Raw genomic sequence first — 719 nt, 5'->3', positions numbered from 1 at the left:
CCCCTTACTCCTCTTTTCTCTCTCTTCCTACTGTTGCTGAGCATCCACATCTGTTGGGCTCACTCTGATCTTACGCTTCTCCCTCACTATAAAGTTAAGAAGTGAGTGGGACCAGAAGGAGAAATGTCATAACTTTTTCCCAAAGACACTGTTGACAATGTTCAGTTATCCAATTCAATTCAATTCAATTTTATTTATAGTATCAAATCACAACAAGAGTTATCTCAAGACACTTTACAGATAGAGCAGGTCTAGACCACACTCCAGAATCCACAAGGACCCAACAGTTCCAGTAGTTTCCTCCAGAGCAAGCAAGAGTGCGACAGTGGCAAGGAAAAACTTCCTTTTAGGCAGAAACCTCGGTCAGACCCAGGCTCTTGGGAGTTGGTGTCTGACGACCGGTTTGATAACATTTCCAAAGCAGGTGGTCATAAAACTTTCCTGGATAAAACAAATGAAATCAAAGGTTTTGACACCTCGAGTGTTTTTAGGTTACAAACCGACCGTTAACACCGGATAACCTCTCACATGTCCAAACCAGACTCCATTTAAAATTCAGATCATTTTAAAACCTTTTGCCGCGACAGTTAACATACTATCTTCAAATCAACATCACCTTCTGTGTTTATAATAACCATAGGTTTTTTTTCTGAATAATAGCATGAGAGGACTTTCTGTTCAGGACTCACCACCAACTAGTCTAACTGTCTCTAACTCTA

This window comes from Etheostoma cragini, chromosome 15 (genome assembly GCF_013103735.1).
Source record: "Etheostoma cragini isolate CJK2018 chromosome 15, CSU_Ecrag_1.0, whole genome shotgun sequence".
NCBI classification, from domain to species: domain Eukaryota; kingdom Metazoa; phylum Chordata; class Actinopteri; order Perciformes; family Percidae; genus Etheostoma; species Etheostoma cragini.
Note: the sequence above shows the minus strand (reverse complement) of the source record.